This window comes from Arachis ipaensis, chromosome B08 (assembly GCF_000816755.2).
Source record: "Arachis ipaensis cultivar K30076 chromosome B08, Araip1.1, whole genome shotgun sequence".
Lineage (NCBI taxonomy): Eukaryota > Viridiplantae > Streptophyta > Magnoliopsida > Fabales > Fabaceae > Arachis > Arachis ipaensis.
In genome coordinates, this window is record NC_029792.2 from 58056763 (window position 1) to 58083000 (window position 26238).

A 26238-nucleotide genomic window follows, 5' to 3' on the forward strand; every position below is an offset into this window, starting at 1 on the left:
GCCTAATTAATCTTTCCAAGCCAAGAATGCTCAAAGTCTACTCTAAATCCCAACCAATAATTTTGTTAAACACTTGGAAGGCATGAAAGGAAAGCATAGTAAAAGTACAAGAATAATAAATCTACCAACTACCAATTGCAAGAAAAGTAAAATCACAACTCCAATTAACAATAAAAGAACATCAATCATCAAATTTCATTAAAAGAGATCCACACTCAACATGAGCATTCATGAACATAAAAGAAGCATAAAAGTAAAACTAACAAAAGAACTAAGAAGAATGAAGTAGAAGAAACAAGAAATTGTAGAGTAAACAAGATGAAATCATGTAATCAAATCTAGATCTAAGAGAAATTAACCTAACCTAATTCTAGAGAGAAGAGGGAGCTTCTCTCTCTATAACTATACTACATGATGCTAAGCTACAAAAAATTGCTCCCCCTTTGCTCAAGCTTCAATTCTGCATGAAATACCCTCAGAAACAAGTGGATTTGGGTCTGGGCAGCTCAGGAATCGCCACCAGTGATTTCACTTTAAGTGGGTCACGTGCCGAGCGTCACGCGTGCGCGTGCTTGATACGTGCGCGTCGATGGCAAAACCCCTACTCACACGTATGCGTGCTTGATGTATGCGCGTGCTTGACGCGTGCGCGTGGCTTCAAAAATCTCCAATGCACACGTACGCGTGCATGACACGTGCGCGTGGCCCTCAATTCTCCAAAAGCTCATTTCTTCATGAATTCTCCGTTTTGCATGCTTTTCTCTTCAATTCTTCCATCCAATACTTGCCTTATGAACCTGAAATCACTCAACAAACGCATCAAGGCATCGAATGGAATTAAAGTGAATTAAAATCACTAATTTAAGGGCCTAAAAAGAATGTTTTTACACTTACACACAAATTAAGGGAGAATTACAAAACCATGCTATTTCATTGAATAAATGTGGGAAAAGGTGAAAAAATCCATAAAATAAGCACAAGATAAACGATAAAATTGGGGCTTATCAAACCTCCCCACACTTAGAACTAAGCATGTCCTCATGCTAAAATCAAGAACGAAGCAAAGGGTATCAACATTTATTCAATGCAATTTACCTACGTGCAATCTACCTATATGGAACTATCTCAATGAATGCAACTACTTAGTCAAAATAAATCAATTCCCAAGAATACATATACAAGCACAAGGGCTAAGGCAATAGCAATCAAAGCAACCCACAATTGAATTGAGTTATTGAAAGATTTTGTAAACTTGCAAGAAAAGATAATCGTGGGGGGAGACATGTAATTAAGCGATCGAACCCTCACCGGATGTGTATCCGCTCTAGTCACTCAAGTGTATAGGGTTGATTCACTCAATTCTCCCCTAATCATGCTTTTCAAGATTTGTTTTTCATCTAACAATCAACAATCATTTCATGCATGCATACAAATATCATGAGGACTTTCTCATAGGTTGTAATGGGGCTAGGGTCAAGGTAAGATGCATATGGTCAAGTGAGCTTGAAATTTGAGTCTTTGATTAACTTAAACTTCCCACCTAACCTATGACAATCTATACTATTCAAACCTAACCTAACTACCCATTCTTCACTTTTTCACACACTCATGCATTCTCTTTTAATCACCACACATATGCATTGATTTTTATTGAACTTTACTTTGGGGTATTTTGTCCCCTTTTTATTGCTTTTCTTTTTTTTTTCCTTTTATATTTTTTTAACTAAAATATATACAAGAACATCAATGCATATGGTTTACAGATGATTAATACATAAGTATGTACCCAATTCCCACGATTTTCAACAAAAACACAAAAATACACTTTTATCCCAACCAATGTTCCCAACTCTCCCAAAATCAAATGATAAACACTCTCACTAGCCTAAGCTAATCAAAGATCCAAACAAGGAACATTCATTGTTTTTTGCTTTAGGCTTGTAAGCTAAAATTAAGAATAAATGGGTTAAGCGTAGGCTCAAAATTGGCTAACAATGGAGGATAAAAGGTAAGGCCATTTAGGTATGTGAACTAATTAAAACAATGGCCTCAATCATATAAATGCATGTATACACAAAATAATGGACATAAAGAATCAAACAAATCAAAGATTACAATCATAGGGAGAGAATAATGCACACCAGAATGAAAATAAGTGGTTATATGATGTAACCACACAATTAGGCACAAAGCTCACGTGCTTGTGTTTTTAGCTCAAAAATCATGTTCCACAATATATGTAATTCAAGCAAGTTCTAAAATTTTTTTTCAATCAATTGGGGTGCCCTATAAATACTTGAAAAATCTCATTATTTTGACTAAGCTTATTATGTATATAGATGCAAAATAAGAAAATGCAACTAAAAATCCTAGAAGACCTAAAAATAAAATGCAAAAGTGTTGGAATTAGAAACTTGTCACCCAAAAATGCTGATTGGTCGGACGACCTCCCCACACTTAAAAGTTTGCACCGTCCTCGGTGCACTCAAAGATGAGCAAGGGGGTACGGCGATTCTCCGGATTGCGACCTTCAGCTGGTGGATCAACCGGTTGCTGTGTGTTCTTTGTCCCACTTCTGTGTTTGCTTGTGATGCATCATTCATGAAAAGCAAAAATATAACACCGTAAGACGAGAAAATACAAAAGTAAGAAACCATACATTGTTGGAATGAGGTAATTCACTAGAATGAAGTGAGTGACCCAATGTATGACATAAATAAAAGTAAGTGTGCATTCTAGGTTGCGCGCGATTTAGAACACACACACCAACATAGAGAGCTATGTCACAATTATACAAAAGAGGAACATGCACTTCACTCATTCCAGTGTGCTTGAGATGCTCTAAACTTGAGGGTCAAAACAACCAAACAAGCCATAAAGAAGCATGAAAGCATTCAAGCCAAAAAATTATGGATGTATATAATCAAGAAGCATAATGCATTAAGATAAATACACATAATCCATCAAGAAATTGCCTAATCAAAGAAAAGGATTCAAATCACATGGTGGCCAAATCATGCAATTCAAAAAGATTTAAGAATCTTGAAGGCAATGTCACATGTACTTGGCGTTCGCCAAATTAAGCATGAAGAGCTCAAAACCAAGTAATTATTATAACTGACGTCGGGATTTTTGCCAGTAAAGAATGTCATAAAAACAGTCGCGTTGTAGATATAGTCTCTAAACCAACAAAAATTCGTTCGTACAAACGTTTTGGTTGTCACAAGTAACAAACCCCTTTGAAATTGATAACCGAGTATTCAAACCTCGGGTCGTCTTCTCAAGGAATTGCAGGGAGGTATGTTCTTATTATTGGTTATGGAGATTGTAAATTTGGGGGTTTTGAGAAATTTGGAGTTCGGGCGATGTGCACAGGTATATTTTCAAGCAATAAAAATAAATAAATAACTGAAAATTAAGCTTTTGGCAAGGTATGAAGACTGGAGGTCCTATCACAGTTATCCTTATTAATTGTAATGAGAATTGAATTTTTCTCCCACTTTATTAACCTCTAACTATGAAGGTAAGTTAAGTGGATGAATTAATTCTTGAAGAATTCCAATTCTCAATCAACAATGAGTTTGATAACTCAAGAGTCACCAATTATTTAACCAAAACCAAAAGGAAGAAAATATCTAAATTAAATCAAAAGCAAAGCAATCTTAAATCTGAAATACCTCAAATAATATTAATTAAGAAAATCATAACATGAATGTAGCATAAGCCAAATAGGCAACATAACTAATATAAGCATTAAAGTATCTGAACGTAAGAGATAAATATAAAGTAAAAGAACGTTGAACCTGGGATTGAGAGTCACTCCTAAAACTAAGAGAAATCCTAAATCCTAATCCTAAGAGAGAGGAGAGAACCTCTCTCTCTAAAAACTACATCTACTCCTAAAATTGTGAATTGTGAGAGCCTCCTATGAATGGATGCATTCCTCCACTTTATAGACTTTAATCTGTGTTTTCTGGGCTGAGAACTGGGTCAGAAACAGCCCAGAATTCGCTGGTCTCAAATTCAAATGCGCTGATTTCCGTCACTGCAACGCGGTCGCATGGATCACGCGATCGCGTCGCCTAGCGTCAGGGAAACTATAGTATATTATATATCAAATCGAAGCCCCGGACGTTAGCTTTCCAACGCAACTAAAACCGCGTCGTTTGGACCTCTGTAGCTAAAGTTACAGCCATTTGAGTGCAGAGAGGACAGGCTGGACGGCTTAGCAATTTCTCCAACTTCTTGCATTCCTTCCACTTTTGCATGCTTTCTTCCCATCCTCCAAGCTATTCCTGCCTTATAATATCTGAAAACACTTACCACACATATCAAGGCATCTAATGGTAATAAGAGAGGATTAATAATAAGCAAATATAAGATCAAAGAAGCATGTTTTCAATCAAAACACATAATTAGGAAGGAAATATAAAACCATGCAAATAGTATGAATAAGTGGGTAAAGAGTTAATAAAAACCACTCAATTGAGTACAAGATAAACCATAAAATAGTGGCTTATCAACCTCCCCACACTTAAACAATAGCATGTCCTCATGCTAAGCAAAAGAGAAGCTATAAAGGAATGAAGAGGAATGGTAGAATGCATGAAATGCAACCTATGAATGCAACTACATGCAAAATGTTTCTACCTACTTGGTTAAAACTAAATAAGTTCTCCAAGACAAATATAAATCAAATTCCACTAATTCAAATTATACAATAAAAAGCAAGTAAACTTGTAAGAAGATAGCTCATGAAAGCAGGAAACATAGAATTAAGCACTGAACCCTCACTGGTAGTGTATATCACTCTAGTCTCTCAAGTGTATAGGGTAAATCACTATACTCTTCCCTAGTCATGCTTTCTAAACCTTGTTCTTCATCTAACCAATCAACAAAAATTTAGTGTACCAATGCAAACATCATGAGATCTTTTTCAAGGTTGTAATGGGGTTAAGGTAAGGGTAAAGGTATATATATGGCTAAGTAAGCTATAAATTGAATCTTTGACTAGCCAAGCTCTCACCTAACATACATACACTCTATATAACTTTAAAATCATACCTAGCTACCCATAATTTCCACTTTTGTATGATTTCCATACTCATGTACCAAATTTTTCTTTTTAATTTATCACATGTACATTGATTTTTCATTAACTTAACATTAGGGTAATTTTGTCCCCTTATTTATTTATCTGTATTATATATATATTTTTTCTTTTTCTCTTTTTCTCTTTTTCTCTTTTTTTTTTTTTGAAACATAAAAGCAAACATAACTTATCAATGCACATGGATTCTTCATTTTTTTTTATTTTGGTTTTTCATGAGTAGGTTCCCAAATTTCCAATATTCAAATAAATTAAATACATTCCCTTATTAACCAATGTTCCCACACTTAGTTGATGCACAATTTCTATCTTAAGCTAACCAAAGATTCACTTGGGATTTTTAATTTGTTTTTCTGCTTAAGGCTAGTAATGTGGTTATAAAACAAGAAGGGATTAAAAGCTCAAGGGGCTAACAAAGGTGATGTAAAAGGTAGGCTTATTTGGGATAAGTGAGTTAATAACAAATAATGGCCTCAATCATATGCAAGCATGTAAATATACTAAATAATGGACATATAGAATGGAACAAAGCAAAGATTGCAATTATAGAGAAGAAAACACACAGGAATAAAAATTTATGGTTTAAATAATGTAACCATGTAAATAAGCTCAAAGTCTCACAGGTTGTGTGTTCTTTGACTCAAAAACCATGTTCCAAATACAACTTCAAACAAATTTAACACATAAAAATTTTTAAAAATTTTTATTTAAATTAGTGAAATTTTTTTTTTCAAAAACAGGATCTTAAAAAGAGATTTATTATTTTAACCAAGTAGTAACTAAATGCACAAAATCAAATAAATATGCAATCAAATATGCAGATGCAACAATGAACAAATAAAGAAAATAAGATTATTGGTGTTGAAAAGAAAGTACTAACCCACGGAGATCGGTATCGTCCTCTCCACACTTAAAGATTGCACCGTCCTCAGTGCATGCTGAGATTTGCAGGTTGATGGGTTGTTTCAACTGTTGCTTTTCTCTAAGGATTGTGCAGATGGACTTGTCTGTCTCCCCATGTAAAATGTCTTCCGCTTCCCTTCCGGGTGGCCATCCTGAAAGAAAAAGGGAAGAAGAGTAATCCAGAAATAGAGATAAGAAAATAAAAGAAGTATGGGTGAGTTAATGCCAAATGATAAGGGTCTCATTTACATGGAAGCTTCAACATGTAAGTGAGAAAACAATAGAAGCCATGGCATACCAATGGTGAAAAATTTGCAACAATGGGGAAGAGAGTGGGTAATGAAAGACAATGCGAGTTCATGTCAATGCAAAAGGAATATCAGTATTATAAAAATTAGCATTGATTTAAATAATATTACCCAATCAGAATTAAACAAGTCACTAAGCACCAAGAAAATATCAGAAAAGATGTAACAATTGAATAAGAATATTTGAACACCAATAATAACTTTAGAAAAATAAAAATATGTAATGAATGAAAGTATGCAAATAAATAAAATGAAAGTGAAAAAGAATGAGAAGTAGAAAAAGAAAGTGAGAAAGGAGAGAGAAGGAAGAAATTAGGATTAGAAGAGAAAAGATAAGAAAATTGGCACTAATCTGGATAGGTTGTGCGACACTGGCGACGCGGTCGCGTGGGTGACGCGGTCGCGTGGTGCGGGATAAGGTTGGGTGACGCGGATGCGTGGGGTACGCAATCGAATGACTTGATTTGTGCTAATGGCGCGAGTGCAGCCTCGCGGTCGCACAACTCTCTGTTCAAAACTTAGTATTGCCAAAATCCTGGGTGACGCGATCGCATGGGGGACGCGATCGCGTGGTGAGGCTTGGGCTTCCAGCACGAGTCCAGCCCAACTCCAGCTCAACTTTCGGCCATGCACCCGGTTGACGTCGATTTTTAGGTCACGCGGCCGCGTGGGTGACGCGGTCGCGTGGGAGGCCATTATTCCCAGGTGACGCGGACGCGTCAGCGACGCGGTCGCATGGGGTGATTTGTGCCATTGGCACGCCTCCAGCCTTGCTCCAGCGTGACTCTCTGTTTGTTTTTATTTTCTCTTCTCTCCTTGCGACGCGGACGCGTCGCTGATGCGGTCGCGTCGCGTGCTCGCTTTTTTTTTTTTTTTGAAAAATGCAGAATGCAATGTTAATATGAATGTGATGCAAAACTCCAGGTTCAATATAACAAAATAAAATAAAATTCAAAGACAAATAAAACTAAATAAAAATGAAAAAGGACGATCATACCATGGTGGGTTGTCTCCCACCTAGCACTTTTAGTTAAATTCCTTAAGTTGGACATTTGATGAGCTTCATGTTATGGTGGCTTATGCTTGAACTCATCCAGGAATCTCCACCAGTGTTTGTGATTTCAGTAACCTCCGGGGTCCCAAACTAGGCATGTAAAACCCTTGAGCAGCTTCAAAAAGATTCATAGGCTCCCGGGGTAACAAGTGTTAGAGCAGATTCCAGGATCCCAAATCTTGCTTTTACGCCCATCCTTGTCGGGATCTGTATTTTTCCAGCCGGGTGAAAGGTGATCTGAATTCTCACTGCAGCAACCAAACAGCTTCCTAGACCCATTCAGTTGAGCTTTATACCAACCTTTGCGTTTGAACTTAAAGCTTCCAACCATGATGAACCTTGCTTGACAATTCTTATCACTGGCTATCTTCCTCTTACTCTTAATGCCACAAAGAGCTCTAAGTTGACCATCCATCTCCAGTAGCCCATATTCAAGTGGGATTAAAAAGCTATGGGATATGAATTTTGCCCACTTGAATGTTGTGAAGGATGATGGCAACTTAGGGGGAGGTATTTTTAATGAAATTGCAAGCTCCACTCCCTTGTGCTCTTTTCTGATAACTACCACCTCTTTGCAAGCTTCTTCAATTTCAACCTCTTCCTCTTGGTAGCTCTCTTTCAATTCAATCTCCTCTTCATTGCTTTCCAAGGGCATGGGAGGTTGTGCTTCTTCTTTTTGAATCTCCATCTCTTGATCAACCTCTTCCAAGTCTTCAACTATGATATGCTTTGGAGGTTGTACACCCTCTTCAGCATCAATTTCAACCGTCTCCGAAGGAGGCTCTATGTCTACTTGTTCTAGCACGAATTCATTCTCTGTCTTGTCCACTGGGGTTTCTGGTATCTCCTTCATGCTATGCTCTTCACTAGACTGTCCACATGGGGCTATGGCTGATCCTTGTGTATTTAAGCGTCTAGAAGCCCATTGGATTAATACTTGCCCCAGTTGTTGAGTGGTTGCCTGAAATCGATCCATTGTTTCATTGAGACGATCCTGTGTCTCTTGATGCACTCGGCTTTCATAAGTAGGATCATAGTGCTCTTGGATTGATGGATATGGAGATGATGAATATTGAAGTGGTGGTTCTTGGGAGTAATTGGGTTGGAATTTGGGTGGTTCTATGTATGGTTCATATGGCTCATAAGGTGGCTGGTATGGCGGTTGAGGGTTAAGATCATATGGAGGTGAATGGCGGAAAGGGACTTGTGAGTTTGGTGGTCCAAAGTTATGTTGAGGAGAGGGTTCATAGGCATATGGTGGTGGTTTTTGATAGTCCATTGGAGGTGGTTGTTGCCATGAGGGTTGATCAAATCCTTGTGGCTCCTCCCATCTTTGATTGTTCCAACCTTGATGCCTGTTCTCATTGTAATTTCTTCTTCCTGCAACATTATTGTAACCAGACTCACAGCCAAAGGGGTGAGAGTTCATAGTAGTAAATAAAAATTAAAAACAAAAATAAAAACAAATTTAAATTAAAAGGTTATTTAAATTTTGAATTTGAAAATTAAATTTTGAAATTTGAATTTTGAAATTTTGAATTTTGAATTTTGAATTTTGAAAATTTTTGAATTTGAATTTTGAAAATTTTTAAATTTGAATTTTGAAATTTGATTTTTGAAATAAGATAAGATAAGATAAAAAAAATTTTTAAAATAAAAACCAATAACCTCTTAACTTAAGAAAAAAAAAATAAAAATAAAAACAAATAAACAAGCAGAAATAAAATATTTACAATAACCAATAATAAGGCACACGTTTGCAATTCCCTGGCAACGGCGCCATTTTGACGTCGGAATTTTTGCTAGTAAAGAATGTCATAAAAACAGTCGCGTTGTAGATATAGTCTCTAAACCAACAAAAATCCCTTCGTACAAACGTTTTGGTTGTCACAAGTAACAAACCCCTTGGAAATTGATAACCGAGTATTCAAACCTCGGGTCGTCTTCTCAAGGAATTGCAGGGAGGTATGTTCTTATTATTGGTTATGGAGATTGTAAATTTGGGGGTTTTGAGAAATTTGGAGTTCGGGCAATGTGCACAGGTATATTTTCAAGCAATAAAAATAAATAAATAACTGAAAAATAAGCTTTTGGCAAGGTATGAAGACTGGAGGTCCTATCCCAGTTATCCTTATCAATTGTAATCAGAATTGGATTTTTCTCCCACTTTATTAACCTCTAACTATGAAGGTAAGTTAAGTGGATGAATTAATTCTTGAAGAATTCCAATTCTCAATCAACAATGAGTTTGATAACTCAAGAGTCACCAATTATTTAACCAAAACTAAAAGGAAGAAAATATCTAAATTAAATCAAAAGCAAAGCAATCTTAAATCTGAAATACCTCAAATAATATTAATTAAGAAAATCATAACATGAATGTAGCATAAGCCAAATAGGCAACATAACTAATATAAGCATTAAAGTATCTGAACGTAAGAGATAAATATAAAGTAAAAGAACGTTGAACCTGGGATTGAGAGTCACTCCTAAAACTAAGAGAAATCCTAAATCCTAATCCTAAGAGAGAGGAGAGAACATCTCTCTCTAAAAATTACATCTACTCCTAAAATTGTGAATTGTGAGAGCCTCCTATGAATGGATGCATTCCTCCACTTTATAGACTTTAATCTGTGTTTTCTGGGCCGAGAACTGGGTCAGAAACAGCCCAGAAATGCGCTGATTTCCGTCACTACGACGCGGCCGCATGGATCACGAGGTCGCGTCGCCTAGCTTCAGGGGAACTATAGCATATTATATATCAAATCGAAGCCCCGGACGTTAGCTTTCGAACGCAACTAGAACCGCGTCGTTTGGATCTCTGTAGCTAAAGTTATAGTTGTTTGAGTGCAGAGAGGTCAGGCTGGACAGCTTAGCAATTTCTCCAACTTCTTGCATTCCTTCCACTTTTGCATGCTTTCTTCCCATCCTCCTAGTGATGAACTTGCGTCCGCAAGTGAATTCTCTGAGATCGAAGAATCTTCCCCAAGTGAATATGAAGATGATGCGGAGGTAGATTTCTCTCAACCTCCAATCTATGACTCAAGTGATGAGGAAGACGGAGAAGACTTTGACCAGAATACAGATACAATCGAAGATCTTTGCAAGGAAGTGGAAGAATTCACAGAAGAGCACAAGGAAACGGAACTTGCAGAACCACCAAAAACACCTATCCCAAGGCCATTGCCACCCAATACAAGCTTCAAGTGGGTACAATCCTTAACTTATAATTTTACTTATTCACTTGAATATGGTTTGCTTGAAACAGATGGCCAGCTTAGAGCTCTATTTATTAAACCTGGAATCATGCATAAGCATCCATGATAGTCATTGCATTCTGCACTTTTCATGCATAAAAAAAAAAAGTGGTTGCACGACGCGACCGCATGCCCCATGCGATCGCGTCATATCGCGAAAGGATCCAACGAATAGAAAGTTGGGCTGGAATCGTGTGGCCCTTGTGCGTTTCGCACAAATTGGCCCACGCGATCGCATGCCCCATGCGATCGCGTCACTTACCCAATACCAATCCCACACGACCGCGTGAGCGACGCGATCGCGTCGCATGGATTGCACATCGCCCCAAAAGGAGATAGAGAGTTGCGCTAAAACGGTGCTGGAGTCGTGCGTTTAGCACGACTTCCAGTGACGCGATCGCGCGACCCATGCGATCGCGTCACCCTTCTTTCCCCCTCGCATGCGATCGCGCACCCCACGCGATCGCGTCACTCCCATTCTCGTTCCAACCACGCGACCGCATGCCCCACACGGCCGCATGGATTCGAAAATATAACCCCCCCAGCCCGCGAACCCTATCAGTCGCGCAGCCCTCACCCCCAACCCTCTTCCCCTTCTCTGCCTCCTCTCCCTCCAACCACCACCCACCACCTTCCAGCCGCCACCGCACCATCACTCAGACGCCGCCGCCGACCCGCCATCGCCACCGTACCACCCCCTCCCCTACTCTCTCCTTCCTTCTTCCTCTCTCCTTCCCTTTCCACCGCTGCTCGCCGCCACCACCGCCCACCACCGCCGGCCATCCATCGCGCCCCACCCCTTTAGCTAGCAACCCCAACCACAACCTCCCACCCCTATCCTCTCCCTCCAACCACCACCCACCACCTAAACCCTTTCTCCGACACCAACCCCCTCCGCCGCCACCACCGCGTCGCCGTGCACCACCACCGCGCCGAACGCCGCCGCAGCCACCTTCTTCCCTGTTCCACCCCTTCCGCTTACCAGGTTCCGCAACACGCAACCATATTTTTTTATCTGTTCGTCACTTTTCTGTATTTTTTTATTCCGTTTATGTTCATAACTAGGATAGTTAGACTTGCATATTGTAGTGGATTTTTAGGTTGTTAGGTAGCTTAGGCTGTGGTTAGTGGATCTAGGTCTGTTTACTTGCACTGTTCTTACTTCTGTTTTACCCTATGTGCAAATTTGTTGCTGCTACAATCATGATTCACATGCTGCTTTCTTGTATGTTGATGCTGTTTACATTGAGTTTTTATGTTTATTTTATATCTATGTACATGCGGCTTGAATTTTTTTTAATTCATATGAACTGATTAAATTGTTGTTTATTTTCCGGGACAATCCAATTTTAGCCGGAATGTTGCCCAAATTTTTTTTTAAATTATTCATGTTTTGGTTTGGCATTTCTAAAATCTGTTTTACTTTGCTTTACCCAAACCTTTACATGCATGCTATGGCAGACTTTCTCATCCTTTTTGATTTCCTGGTTCATAAACTGTCTGTTCAATTATGAGTACTTCTATTCTTACCTGTGAATTCTTGTTACATGGAATTTTTCTATGCCACTTACCTTCCTAACTCACTGATTTTAAATTACTAATTTCTTTTTCAAATCCTAACCATACCAACCCTTTTGGTCTCTTTTCTGATTATTTTCACTTTCCTCTAACTTTCTAACCATGGCATATTGCTTATTTTTTTTCCATTTAACATAAATTCAATCACATTTCAATTACTCATTTTCCTTATTCTATTTCTCCCCTACCGCTTTGAGTTTCCTTTGTTTAATTGCCTATTTGCTTTCCTATTTTTTTTATCCATTCCTGATTTTCTGTTTTTCAGGATGTCTGCCTCACACAAGAAAGGTAAAGGCAAGGCCACTGGCAAGCGCAAGAGAGGAGATTCCTCCCAGTCTATCATTTCTCTAATGCACGATACCTCATGGCGGGAGAAGAACTTCACACCGCAGGAGAAAGCTAACCAGTTGCTTCCTGCAAATGATCCTATAAAATTTGCAAACCGGTACTGTGAACTGAAGTACCCGGCTTTTGCAAACTCCAGAAATCTATACCTGGAACGTACCTTGAAGATTCCAGAAGCCCTCCAACAGTACACTACTGAGCAAATCAAGCAAAGGGGCTGGTACTTTCTGGAGAGACCACTGACAGAGGTCAATGCATCTTAGGTCCGGGAATTCTATTGCAACTACTACCTTACTACCCTAGATGCAGTGAATCTGAGGGGAAAGCAAATTCTGGTCACAGAGGAAGCCATAGAGACCATTCTCCAGCTCCCAGCCAAGTCCGATCAGCCAGATGGTTTTGCACAGGCTGAGGAGGACATGGGCCAGATGCAGTTTGACTGGGATGCCGTAAAGGCATGGATAGCTCTCGACCATGCGGTTCCTTGGGAGATAGGTCAAAACACCACTATGCCTAGAGGGATCAAGAAAGTGTACTTAAATGATGAGGCTCGGCTATGGCATCAGATCTTGAGTAATTTTGTGATGCCGAGTACTCACGAGACGGAGATCCCGGCTACCATGATCACCCTCCTTTGGTGTGTGCTGGAGGGTAAGGACATATACTTACCTCGTTTTATCCGGCATTATATGGCCAGGGCCCACGTACGAGGCACCCTTCCCTTTCCTTACCTGGTTACACGGCTAGGCCGTCAGGCTGATGTGCCTTGGGAGGATGCCGATAAGAGACCACCAGCAGCGGACTGCAGGAAGATCATCCCGCACAGCAGGAACTTCCTTGCTTTGGGCTATAGACCACCACCTGTCACTGCTACTGATGAGACAGCCCCTCCGTCTGCTGGACCCTCTTCATCCACAGCTGCCCCAGTTGCCCCTGCTGCCACCACTGCACCTCCACCCGCCTCTGAGCCGGTTTATCGCCTCGTGCACCATCTATTCCGCCAGCTTGATCAGATGGAGCGCCGTAACAGGCGCCGGTATGAGAGATTCGAGCGCCGCAGCAGGCGACGCTATTCCCATCTGAAGCTGATGATCAGACAGGGCACCGACATCCCCTCCGAGCCCGAGACCCCTTCAGAGCCATCAGAGGATGAGCACGAGGAGGAGGATGAGCACGAGGAGGAGCCTCATTCCCAGGCGAAGACTGATTAGCAGGCAGCCACAGAGCAGGCTACCCCGCATCAGGAGGTTATGCCCCAGATAGAGGCTGCAGATCCGGAGATCCCGCTCCAGTCCGTCCCACCTCCACAGCAGCCAGACCCTCAGCTCACCACCACCACGGAGACCCCAGCTACCATCCCTACCATTGATGACACTCCTTCACACCAGGCTTGATTGAGCATCGAGGACGATGCTTCATTTTAAGTGTGGGGAGGTCGCCATCTCTGGCGTTTATTTTGGTGAACCACTACATACTTTTTCTTTTATTTTGGATATTTTTCTGTATTTTTCTCTTTTTCTTTTATTGTTATTTTTTGAGTACTTATACATTGCTCCTTGTGTATTTTACTCTATGTGCTGCATTTTGCATCTTTAGTTCATACTTTAGCCATTTAGTTTATTTTAGTTATTTAGTTTAGTTTGCAATTCTGATTTATTAGTGGATTAATTAGTATAGTTTACCCTTTTTAGCATAAGATAGTATAGTTTAAATAGAAAAATATAAAAAGGAAGTAAACTAGAAACTTTAACAGAATCAAAACAACCCACACCTTGTATATATAGCATTACATGTTAGTTGACAACATTTCATCAAGGAGGAACATTAAAACTTTAAAAGCTACCCTAAATAATTTTTTCAAAAGAATAATGGGAATTTTTAACTAAACCTACATATAATATATGAATGATATATGATGCTTGAGTTAGAGAACACACAGCCTGTGAGTCTTGAGCATAAATTGTATGGTTGCATTCAAACCATAATTTCATTTCTGTGTGTCACATTTCTTTTTATTCTGATGTTCTTTACTTTGCTTTAATCTATATGTCAAATTATAGAATATAGAATAGATACATACCAAGAGAATGATTGAGGCCATCATTTGATTTTAGCTCACTCACCCCAAATTAGCCTACCTTTTACATTACCCTTGTTAGCCCCCTTGAGCCTTTCAAAACCCCTTTATTCTATTTAGCCAAATTACTAGCCTTAAGCAGAAAAACAAAATAAAATCCCAAGTGAATCCTTGGTTAGCTTAAGATAGAAAATTATAAATAGAGTTAAATGTGGGAAACCTTTTGGGAACATGGATGATAGAAACAAAAGGTAGAGAAGTTAAAAGGAATAAAATAAAATTTGGGAAGCATGCTCATGAGAAAATCTAAATGATTCAATTATCATGTGCATTAAAAAAAAATAGTTAATTTTTTCAGCATTTAAATAAAAGGGGATACAAAAGAAATTCCCCAATGCAAAATAAAAACAATGCACATGGGAAAAAAAATGATAAAAAGTGAAACATGAGCATGTAACAATAAGTGGGAAATTATGGGAAAATAGGTAAAGAAGTTTTATCTTGCTGAATATGTATGTTAGGTGAGATCTTAGTCTAATTAAGGATTCACTTATTAGCTCACTTGACCCTATACATAAATCCTTACCTTTACCTTGACCACATTACAACCTTAATTAAGACCTCAGGACTTTTTGGTATGACTATATTCTATAATTGTTGATTGGTTAGATGAAAAACAAAGCTGTAGAAATTAAGAATAAAAAGAAAAATAGAGTGAATAAACCCAATAAACACTGAGTGACTAGAGAGTAGACACAAAATCCAGTGAGGGTTCAATAACTCATCAACATATATCTGTGCTCAAAATTTACTAATTGTTTTGTAAGTTTGTACAATGTTTTCTTTCCCATCTCATTTTCTAAAGTACTTTATTATTTAAGGGTTGGCTATATATATAGATACATAAACCCTTGAGAATGTGAATTAACTTAGCTACATGTAAACTTTATATATGAGTGGATGAATTAGAATTGCATGACTCATTAGGTAGATGCATTTAGCATAGAATTGCATTTCCTAACACTCCATCACTTTAACCTTAATTATTTACCTTGGATTTAGCATGAGGACATGCTAGTGTTTAAGTGTGGGGAGGTTGATAAACCCATATTTCATGAGTTCTTTTGTGCTTAATTAGAGTGATTTATTCAACTTTTCACCTACTTATTCACATTAATTGCATAGTTTTACTTTCCCTTCCTTATTATGTCATATAATGAAAAACATGTTTTCTAAGCTTTAAAAATTAATCATTTTAATTACCTTTATTTCCATTCGATGCCGTGATTAGTGTGTTGAGTAGTTTCAGATTTTCTAAAGGCAGAATGACTTAAGAGGATGGAAAAAGGAAACATACTAGGATGGAAGGAGGAAGCAAAATGGAGCTTTAAAGAAACTGGTATCCACGCGATCGCATGGATGACGCGATCGCGTGCCAAGCACGAATCAGCAGCGACGCGGCCGCATGCCTGACGCGACCGCGCGCCTCAAGCAAAATACACATGACGCGATTGCATGACTGACGCGACCGCATGGCAAGGAAAAGCTCCAAATGACGCGACCGCGTGACCCACGCGGACGCGTGACAGAGGCCACACTCCAGAAATTACAGAATACGCCCCAGCGAATTCTGAAGCCCTTTTTGGCCCAGATCCAAGTACAGACAGCATAGACCAGAGGTTATAAAGTGTGGGAATGCTTCCATTCAGAGAGAGCTCGCATATTTTCACCTTTCAATGATTTAGATTTAGTTGAGAGGGAGATCTTCTCTCTCTCTCTTTTAGGATTTAGGATTTCTTGTTGTTTTAAGAGTAACTCTGTATCCAGGTTTAATGTTCTTTTAGTTTTACTTTTATTTATTTATTCCAACATTTGAATTGATTATTATAATTTACGAATTATTCCATGTTACAGATTTCTAATTGAATTAATGATAATTTGAGGTATTTTCAGTTTATGATTGTTCTCTTGATTTAAGTTGCCATTGCTTCCCATCTAAGGACACTTTTATTATTTCAGCAATTTACTTTTTCCCCTTTTGGTTTTGGTTAAGAATTCAGTAACTCAACAGTTATTAAACTCAACATAATTGATAATCGTTATCTTGCTAATTAAGTTGAACTTAAATAATCCCAACCTTTTCTTAAGAAATAATTAGGATTCAAAGGTCCATTTAATTAGTCCCTTGACTTTCCTTTGCTCCGGTAAAGGTTGACCAAGTGGAATTAAGATACAACTTTCATTATTGTTGAGAAGCGTAACTAAGTTGGACTTCTAATTTCCCTTTTCTTGCCAAAAGTTTTTTTACAGTTATTATTTATTTTTACTTGCCATTTAATTCACTCATCATTTAAATTACTTGCTTCTCACCTTCTAAACCCCGATTACAACCTTTATAGCCAATAATAAGAACACACTTCCTCGCAGTTCCTTGAGAAGACGACCCGAGGTTTGAATACTCGGTTAACAATTTTTAAAGGGGTTTGTTACTTGTGACTACCAGCACGTTTGTAAGAAAGGTTGATTGCTTGGTTTAGTAGCTATACTCACAACGAGAGTTTTTATAACCTCTAAACCATCAATCTTCTGCTCTTTCAATGTTAGCTTTCTAATGCCGCTAGAATCAACTTGTTTGGACCTCTGTAACTCATGTTATGCCCAGATGAAGGTGAAGAGGCCAGTCTGTAAAATACCCTGGCGTGCCACACCTAAAACTGGCGTGCCCCGCCCATGTAGAACTCTTCTATCTTCTTTGCTGGAATGTTGGCCTGGCGTGCCACGCCCAAAACACCAAGTGGCACGCCCTCTTTGAGATCATGACTTCACAAGCTTGGCGTGCCACACCCAAAGCACCAAGTGGCAGGCCCATTGATGAGAGTTGGGTTCACAAGCTTGGCGTGCCACACCCAGAGCACTTAGTGGCATACCCATTGATGAGAGTTGGATTCACAAGCTTGGCGTGAAATGCCCCGAGCACCAAGTGGCACACCCATTGATGAGAGTTGGGCGTGCCACGCCTTCGAGCATGCCCATTCTCTTTTTCAAATCCCTAAGCCTGGCGTGCCACGCCCAAAGTTCCATGTGGCATGCCCAGAGTGATGCAACTTCCTCCCTTTTCTGACATGTAGATATGGCGTGCCACGACCATGAGTGGCGTGCCACGCCCCTTGCAGATAGTGATCCTGGAGTGCCATGCCCTCTTTGGCACGCCAGAAATTTGCTCTTTTCTTCTTTTTGGCTTGTTTTGTACTTTTTGCTTCTTTTTTCCACCATTTTCTACAAAGTTAAACAATTCAAAGAAATCAAAGCAATATACAACTTAAGCACAATAAATACTCAATAATTGTACATTATGAACTAATTTTTAATATGAAAAAGCATAGAAAAACATAACATGATGCGCAGTCATCAATTTCTTTCCTATTGTTGACAGTGATTTGACAGAGGGGAGGCGTTTTGCTTGGAAATGCTATAGGAATGGCTTGAGAGAAACTCATTTGTCTAGTCACATAATGGGGGGCATGGAGTATAACTGGGCATTGGTCTTTTTTATATTGAGATATACCTGTCAGTATCACTTGAACTATGAGGATGTTCGACCACATTTCATTATTTGAATGTTGACCATTATCATCATTGTTTTTTCGAACCATTGGGTGTTGAAATCAAGTTGGTTCACATTTACGATCGACAAATTGAGCAAAGTTTAAGTCCTTATTTTGAAAATGTTTGCTTGAATGGAGCTTAGAGAAAACCTCCCAAAATAGTTCAGTGGTCGAGTGTGAATGGATGAAATTTGGCTGCAGGGTAACCAATCGAAGGCCTTCGGTGCCTAGTCCCTTGGGGAGAAGTGTTCTTCCATTGTGCTTCATATGTTTTCCAAAATATGGATTGAGCTAAAGCTATAGTAATCAAAGTGCTCCTCCAACACTGATTGAGGATCTGGTACAGAGACTATCGACCATTTAACCCGATTCATCCTACAAATTTCCCGGAAGAAGCAAGGTCAGATTAAGCTTTTGCTTTTCATGAATAAGGGAAGCAAGGAGATATATAGCTTTTAACCTAAGGCACTTCTTGAACAAAAAACTATGGCATTAAGCCAGTAAAAGAGGAAGGCCATATGCTCCTCATCTGTAACTGGTGTACCTTATTCTCCCATGTTTTGTTTGATGAATTCTCCATAGGAGCTTTTTTTGACGATGTTGTTTTTGTGTTCAGGTTTCATGTCAAAAGTAATTGTAGAGCCATTTGATGGGAGTCCTGTGATAGCTGCTGCATCGAAGAATGTGAGACTAACCATACCACATGGTATATGAAAATTGTTAGTTGTTTTTCTCTGAAAACATAAGGCAACTCCAATCATCCAATGACGAGTTGATGGTTGCTGTTGTGAAAATTTGAGAAGGTCAAAGATTCCTTGAAATTTCTATGCTTCTGTTTTAAAAGGTTCTAATCCTTTAAACCAGGCAAGAAAATTTGCATCTTTGAAAGAAATATTGGGATTGTTACAAAATGGATTGGCATGATCTATTAAAGGGACAATAAAAAAGTTTTTTTGATTAGCAAATCTTGATTTTCACTACTAGGGAAATAGTGAAAAGCATTTTTTGGTTGTTCTGGAGAGTTAAAAGGGTTGAGGAAACAATGAAGTTCATTTAAAAAGGGAACAAAGTCTTTTTATCATTAGTAGTATCTTTTGGGTCCTCGATAATAGTACCAACTTCGGTGGAAAGAACTTTTAAACTTGAGTGCTTGGATGATTTCGCAGGTTCTTATTCCTTTTGGTGTTGTACAGGCTATTTTTCCTTGGCTTTCACTAGGGATGATACCATGGAAGTTGAAGCATCTATCTCTGCATATTTTGAATGGAAGTAAATTTAATCATTAGTTCTCGAAACAAATAAAAGTGAGAAAAAAAACAGTCGTACGATAGTGTATAAACTCTGGAGATTAGGGTTTCTTGTTTTTAATTTTTAGAGTAAGAAGTTTAATAGAGAAAAAAGAGGAACGTACTAGGAAAACGCAGAAAAGTAGTGAAGTTTGAAGCTTGAAAATCTTCGCAATAAATTTTGAAGACAAATAGTCTCATAGGAAATTTTGAATTTTGAAGGATAAAGTGTTTCTCATTAAATATATAATTTTGGAAAATTGAAATATAATGAATTGATAATGTGCAGGACTTTCACAATTAATGAGTTCGTGCTAATTAAGGTAGTTACTAAGTAGGTGAACGAATATCTTTTTCCTTTAATTTCATTTTAATTTTAGGATAAAACTTATTCAGGATTAATTATTTCATCTTCTCATAATTTTCGATGATAATAGTAATCCTACGGGCAATTTATTGCTCGAGGAATTTTGACCGATGAAATCCACACGGATGTCGACTCGATGGATAGGAACCGACATAAAAGGTTTTGATTTATTTAGGCTTGTCAAAAAATGAGGTCAACAAATAAAGTATCTAGATCGATGGTGAATTATGCAAGACCAGTTACTTTGTTATGCATTTGGTGGGAATAGTTATTTTTTAACTTCTCAAGGGGTGATACTTGGAAATATAGGATTCGTCGGCTTGCTCTATAAATTAAGCAGGTTCAGAAGTGGCAAGGGGGTTGAAATTCGTCTTCAAGAAATATTCTCGCACACTCAATTTCCAGTGAATTTCTAAGTCTGCCAAGAGTTTCTTTCTGTAGGATTCCTTCCATATCCTTTTGTTTCTTTTAAATTCCTTGAAATTTTCTTTTCTGCAATTTACTTTTCTTCTGCAAAGTCTTTTCTTTTCTTTACAATTCTGCATTTGTCTTTGCTTTTCAAAGCCCTTCGACAGTGTTTGAGGAATTTTACTGTTTTCTTTAAATTTGAAGTCATTTAATGTATTTCCTATAATTTGATATTGAAGTTATTCAATTCTAATTTACATTTCGAGTACATTCATTTTTATTTGTTCAAAATGGAGTCTTTGGTGTAATTTTTGAAACTGGTATTCATACAAGAGGAGTAGGTTTCGCTCCCAGATTATAGATAATGAACCAACCTAGATTTGCATAAAATTTGCATAACACCTATATTTTTTTTTGCTTCTTTTATATGTAACATTTATCCAAGTTAATCTTATCATTTTTCCATTTTTCCTCTTCCTTCTTGTCCATCACTACCAAGATAGTCATCACCTTAGAATCATGGCATTAGTAACAGACAATGCATGTAAGTCCAACGACAATGGTGGTGCGGCGATGGTATGTTGGGTAGTGGATCTTATGTGGCCTTTATTGTCGAGAATGATGGTGTGTGTTCTACCGATGTTCTCAGGTTTTTGTTTGTCAATATTTTATTTTGATTAGGATTGATTTGTTTGCTGAAGTGAAATGCTACAAAGAAGGAAGATGATGGTGGAGGAGGAAGAAGAGAAAAAGGTGAAAGGAAGAAATTAAGGTAGACAAACCGTTTTTTATTTTTCTATCTTGTATCTATATAATACAACATAAAAACTATTCCGGACCCGGTTCCCTGGGTCCTCCCTCGAATTAGCTATACCTGCATACCTGGGCCTAGACCATAACCGTGGCCCAAACCAGCTCGATAAAGCATGCCCACCTAACAACCGAACCATCCGGTCAAGCATGACCACCTAACCGATATTCAAATTCAAATACTTCCCTTATCTTAGCTAACAAGATAAGATAAAATAACGACTGCAAACTATATAAAGGGAGCCAAGGGCTCTCTCAGGTACGACACAAATCCCTAACTCTCACCTGCCTCTCGGATCCATTCTGACTTGAGCATCGGAGTGTCTTTGCAAGTACCACCCCATCGGCATTTTCTTCACAACTCTTTTCTCTTCTTCCATTAGTGCTCCATTGATTCTTGTGTTAGAGAGATCCTTGTTAGCTGATCTTCCTGATTCTTGTGGTTTTGGCTCTTCCTTGAACTCCATCGGTTGCTTCATCTCTTGAGCTTCTTGTTTATCTATCAAGGAAAGCTCCAGATGCTTGCCTGGTGGTTCATTGCTGTTCTCCTTCAGAGAGCTCTCACTATATTCTTCCTTTAATTTCTTGCTCTCTTGCTCAGATTCATGCACGGGCTTGGAGGCCTGGAAAGTGAGCTGCTCATCATGTATTCTTAGTATCAACTCTCCTTATTCTACATCAATGAGTGCTCGACCAGTAGCTAGAAATGGTCTCCCCAAAATAATGGGATGGAGGTAACTTTCCTCCATGTCCAGAACAACAAAGTCAGTGGGGAGAAAGTAGTTTTCTACTTTCACCAATACATTTTCAACTACTCCTTCGGCCTGCTTCTGAGTTTTATCTGCCAATTGGATGATTACATCCGTAGATCTCAGCTCATTGATTTGCAACTTCTTCATAAGAGATAGAGGCATCACATTTATGCTAGCCCCTAGATCACAAAATCCTCTGTCAATTTTTATCTCTCCTATGGCACAGAGAATATGAAAGATTCCTGGATCTTTTTTCTTCAGGAGTACACCCTTCTTGATGAGGGCACTACATTCCTTGTTCATTGTCACTATTTGTCTCCCTTTTAAGGTTCCTTTCTTGTTCAACAGCTCTTTCATACATTTGATGTAGGTGGACATCTGTTGGAGAGTTTTGATAAAGGGAATGTTGACATTGAGAGATGCAAACACATCTAGGAATCTTGAATATGACTTTTTTTTTCATCTCCCTTGAGTCTCTGAGGAAATGGTTCCTTTGGCATATAAGGTTTGAGGAATTCTTTCTCTTTTTGTTCCTTCCTCTGTTCAGGGCTAGCCATTTCTTCTATCTCCCTTACATTCTTCCTTGACTCTCCTTCATCATGCTCTGAGTGTCTGGAGCATTCTTCCTTCAGAACTTTTTCACTGCTTAGATTGATTGACTTGCATTCTTCCCACGTTACTTTCTTGGTCTCTCCTCTTGGATTTTTCTCTGTGTCACTTGGAAAACTATCATTAGACTTCGGAATTTGTTGTGAAAGATGTCCTACCTAGGATTCGAGATTCTTAAGGACCTCCCCTTGGCTTTTCATACTACCTCTCACTTCTTTCTGGAATTTTTTTATGTCTTTACACTCCTTGTAAAGGTTTGCAAGCATAGCTTCTATTTTGGCCATTCTGTCATCATCATGTGGTGATGGTTGGTTAAAGTTGGGATGCTGAGAGTGATTATTATAGTTTTGGTATGGTGGCTGTGAATAAGTATTTTGTGTTGTCTGGTATGGGTGTTGGTTGGAGTTTTGGTGAGTGAAGTTGTTATACTGGTTTGGATTATGGGCTCTGTGGTCTTGGCCTTGGCTTTGTTGGTTCCCCCACCCAAAGTTTGGGTGGTTCCTCCAACCAGAGTTATAAGTTTTAGAGTATGGATCATTAGCTTGCCTAGATGAATTTCCAAGGTAATTAGCTCCCCCCCAGTTAACTCCTTCTTATGTCTCTAATTCTTCTTGGGGTGATGGTTGAGTGTGGATAGTTGCAGCCTGAGTCTTCTCCATTTGCTTGGTCAATTCAGCCAATTTCTTGGTGATCATCTTGTTCTGGGCCAGGATTGCATCCATATGGTTTAATTCCAAGACTCCCCTGTTGTTGCTCCTATTTGAGGCATAAAAGTACTCATTGTCAGCCATTGTCTCTATAATATCAGTGGCCTCTTCAATGGTCTTCTTCTTGTTTAGGGAACCTCCAGATGAGTGGTCTACAGCCTTCCTTGATTCACAATTCAGTCCTTCATAAAAGATGTGGATTTGCACCCACTCATTAAACATATCAGGGGACATTTCTTTGTGAAGTCTTTAAATCTCTCCCAAGCTTCATAAAGAGTTTCACCATCCTGCTGTCTGAATGTCTGCACTTCAGTTCTTAGCCTATTTACTCTTTGTGGAGGGTAGAACCTTGTTAAGAATTTGTTCATTACATCTTCCCAAGTTGTCAAGCTTTCCTTGGAGAATGATTCCAGCCATTTTGATGCTTTGTCCCTCGAAGAGAATGGAAACAGTAGCAATCAATAGGTGTCAGGATGAACACCATTAGATTTAACCGTGTCATATATCCATTGGAATTTAGTGAGATGCTCATTAGGATCCTCTTGGGCACTTCCCCCAAAAGAGCAATTGTTCTGGACAAGCGTTATGAGCTGAGGCTTCAATTCAAAATTATTAGCATGGATAGTTGGCCTTTGAATACTTCTACCACAATTTCCTGGATTTGGATTGATGTATGATCCCAGAACTCTCCTCTCTTGTCCAGCAGGGTTAGCTCCACCTCTTATGGCATGATTGTTCACCTCTCCTTCATGATGGTTTTCCATATCATCCTCCATAGTTATATCAAAGTATTCATCCTCTTCTTCTGCACCAACAACTCTTTTTCCTCTTGCTTCCCTCCTTAATCTCAGGAAAGTTCTTTCTGGTTCACTATCAAAGGAGGTTGAGGTTTCCTTTTTCCTACCTGTCATACAATGAGCAAGTACAAGAAATAGCAAGTGTATAGTCTACTAAAATAGAGTATAGTTAGCTTGTTGGGAAGTAAAGAGAATGAAGACGTTAAAGAGAAAAAAAATTGCAGAGAACAGAAATGACAGCTGAAAGTAAAATTGAATTAATCAAAAAAAAAAAAGTGCTCAATCTAGTTATCCTTCAATTTAGTAATTGTCAATACAAAACCAATCCCCGGCAACGGCGCCATAAACTTGATGCGTGAAAATTTGCCTCTCAACAAATTTCCTTCCGGCAAGTGCACCGGATTGTCGTCAAGTAAAAACTCAATGTAGAGTAAGGTCGAATCCTACAGGGATTGGTAGATTGAGCAATGTTAATTGAAGAATTGTGCTAGTTGGGCGAAATCGAACTTGAAATTGGGAATTGCAGAAAGTAAATTGGCGAGAAACTTAAATTGCAAGAAAGTAAATGAACATAAATTAAATGGCTGGAAAATAAATGACAGAAGCTTAAATTGCATTAAATTAAATGGGAATGAGGAATTAGCATGAAATTAAAGACAGTAAGTAAATAGAATGGGTAGATTAGAGATGGGGATTCATTGGGTTTTAGGAGATATTGAATTCTCCGGATCAAATCATTTTCATCTCTTCCTCAATTAATGCATTCGTTGACATTGCTTGGCAATCTTAGATGATTGGATCCCAATGTCTTGGGTCACCAATCTCTCTAAGCTTGAACAATTGCCCAATGTCTTGATTTAATTACTCGTGGGAAGAGTTGAAGTTCGATCACTGACTATACCACACAAATTCATAAATCAAAGTATTGGTAGGATTACATGTCACTATATCCATCCAACCCCCAATCTAATCCAATGTGAGAAAGCACTTCTAGCATGAACTCTTCATTCCTCTCTCGAGGCTCCGAAGAATTCCAATTATGGATAGCTTCTCTCTTAAGACAACTATCCAATTGAATTAAGACTGAAAGCTTTCTAACAAAATCAAGAGAAAAGAGAGAAGAAGAAGATGTAAACTACTATTGATCCATTGAATTACAATAGAGCTCCCTAACCCGATGAAAGAGGTTTAGTTGTTCATAGCTTTCAGAATGAAAATTCGGATTGAAAGATACATTGGAAAGGAAGATTAACAGAAAGAAATGTGCAGTAGAAAGTGAAAGTCCGAAAATGTCAAAAAGGATCCGTCCTAACTTAAATTCTAAGCTATTTATACACTCTCTTCCATTGATCTTCAATCTTTGATTTGGGCTTTTGGCCTTGGTGGAATTGGGTTGAATTGGCTCCAACTGGTTTCCTTGCTGTTGAGAAGAGATTGGTTTGAATTGTGAGTTCTGATGCTTCACGTTGGAGTCAACGTTCGATGGCAAACGTTGACTCAAACGCCTTTCAGAAGAAGACCAAAAGACCCGATACTTTGCTGTCATTTGCGTTTGACTCAACGTTGGAGGGCCAACGTTCTGCTTATCCACACGTACGCGTGCTTCACGCTTAAACGTGAAGTCTGTGATTTTGCTGATTCACGTGTACGCGTGCCCCATGCATGCATGTGATGGCTATGATTTTGCTTCCTCACGCATGCGCGTACACCACGCTTACACGTGAGTTGCCTTTTTTCCTATCGTCATGTACCCGTCACTGACGCGTGCGCGTCGATTCACGTTTTTCAAATCCAAATCCTGGGTTCTTTATCGTGGACGTTGGAGGCTAGCGTTTGACGCAATGTTGGACTCCAACGTTTGGGTAATGACACGTACGTGTGACCCATGCGTACGCGTGGATGGTCAATTTTGCCATTCCATGCGTGCGCGTGACTTACGCTTGCGCGTGGATACAAAAATTTTGCTCTTTCACACGTACCTGTCGTAGACGCATACGCGTCACTCAAAATTCATTTAGCTCCAGGATTGAACTTTTTATCACCACGTTGGGGGTAATGTTGGATGTCCAACGCTCCCTCCAATGTGGGCATCAGTAACTCATAGAGAGATTTGCTCTGATTTTCTTCCAACGTTGCGTCCTCTTCATCTTTTCCAAGCTCCTTCTTCAACCTTCTTTCATGCTTTCTTTCACCTATCATCAACCAATACATGCATCAAAGCCTTGCTAAAGTCATGAGAATTTTGATCATTCTTAGCACACAAAT